This window comes from Mustelus asterias, chromosome 2, assembly GCF_964213995.1.
Source record: "Mustelus asterias chromosome 2, sMusAst1.hap1.1, whole genome shotgun sequence".
NCBI lineage: Eukaryota > Metazoa > Chordata > Chondrichthyes > Carcharhiniformes > Triakidae > Mustelus > Mustelus asterias.
This window is the reverse complement of record NC_135802.1, coordinates 47,912,870-47,914,738: the sequence shown is the minus strand read 5'-3', so window position 1 is coordinate 47,914,738 and position 1,869 is coordinate 47,912,870. Positions and strand designations below refer to the sequence as shown.

Below are 1,869 nucleotides of genomic sequence, written 5' to 3'. Positions count from 1 at the left end.
CTTATTTCTGTAAGGAAACTTTAGAATGAACTCCAAGGCTGTATCCAGTATTTTGCATCAACATTGCCTTTTGTGAAAATGCCTTTCATCAGTCTGAGAAAAAAGCAAAAAAATATGGACACATTAAATAAAAACGGAAAGTGCTGGAAATACTCAGTAGATCAGGGAGCACCGGTGGAGAGAGAAGCAGAGTTAATGTTTGGTGTTCATTTGACTCTTCTTCGGAATCTATGATCAAAATCTTCCATCCTCTTTCGTACGGGGCGGCAGGGTGGCACAGTCATTAGCACTGCTGCCTCACAGCACCACGGACCCGGGTTCGATTTCCGGCTTGGGTCACTGTGTGGAACTTGCACATTCACCCCATGTTTACGTGGGTTTCTTCCGGGTGCTCTGGCTTCCTCCCACACTCCAAAGATGTGTGGGTTAGGTAGATTGACCATGCCAAATTTATTTTATTTATTTATTAGTCACAAGTAAGGCTTACATTGACACCGCAATGAAGTTACTGTGAAATTCCCCAGTCCCACAGTCCTGCGCCTGTTCAGGTCAATGCACCTAACCAGCACGTCTTTCAGAATGTGGGAGGAGACCGGAGCACCCGGAGGAAACTCACGCAGACACGGGGAGAATGTGTAAACTCCACACAGACAGTGACCCAAGCCGGGAATCGAGCCAGGGTCTGTGAAGCAGCAGTGCTAACCACTGTGCTACAGAGCCGCCCTCAAAAAATATTTTGTGTCCTGTGTGAGGATCGAACTCACGACCTCCAGATTAGGAGACTGATACGCTACCTACTGCGCTAACGAGGCTCTGCCCCTTAGTGTCAGAGGGACTGGCTAGGGTAAACGTATGAGGCTATGGGGATAGGGCCCGGGTGGGATTGTGGTCAGTGCAGACTCGATGGGCCGAATGGCCTCCTTCTGCACTGTAGGATTCTACGATTCTATGTAGCTGAGATTCTCCGGTGCCGCTGAAAGTTAATGGAGTTTTGGCAGGAAAGCCAAAATTTCCATTCTCACTCGCAACAGATCCTGCCACAGGCAAGGCTGGAAAATCCCGCCCTATATTGAACGTTGCTTATACATTGGCTATATTTAAAGAGCTGAGAGATGGCAAACCACAGCAATAATTTCACATTATTGATTTCAACTAAAATAATCTGGTTACATTCTGTGAATGATTATTCCAAAAGATAATGCCCAGGGTCAATATTTTAAACTAAATTAAAACACATTTGATATTTCATTTAAAACATCAAATGAAGTGATAAATAAAAAATGTGATTAAAATCTTCCACCTTCTCATTGTCATAATGTCAACTATTTTCATTCAGCAATATGTTACACATTGCCATTTACATGCATCATTTCCAAAAAATCCATATTTGAAATTCATGCCACTGTATATTGTTAGTATGCATATGATGAGTCAGTTACTGCACTTGTGAAATGGCATTTTAAGTCATTATAAATATGCTGTTAAAGAGAGGGTGAATGTTGTGTTAATGTTCCCATTAACATTCTGGTGTCACACTTGGTGTAACCACCTGTGACAGTACTTTATATCTGAATGCCTTACGAACTTGTTTTTAGGATGTTTATTATGTGGAGGTGCCGGCGTTGGCTGGAGTAGGCACAGTAAGTAGTCTCACAGCGCCAGGTTAAAGTCCAAAGGGTTTATTTGGTAGCGCGAGCTTTTGGAGCGCCGCTCCTTCATCAGGTGATGAAGGAGCGGCACTCCGAAAGCTCGTACTATCAAATAAACCTGTTGGACTTTAACCTGGTGTTGTGAGACTACTTACTAAGGATCTTTATTAACAAAGACCGAATCTAACCGAATCTATGGGCAGGTTAAAACAATGTAGCC

The 1,869-nt window shown here is 43.3% G+C and overlaps 1 non-coding gene across 1 annotated transcript; it reads right to left on the bottom strand.

The window, feature by feature from the left end:
- Nucleotides 1-739: 739 nt before the first annotated feature.
- On the bottom strand, nt 740-812 carry trnar-ccu (transfer RNA arginine (anticodon CCU)). Its single transcript has one exon. It is a non-coding gene; the product is annotated as a tRNA-Arg (tRNA).
- Nucleotides 813-1,869: the final 1,057 nt, after the last annotated feature.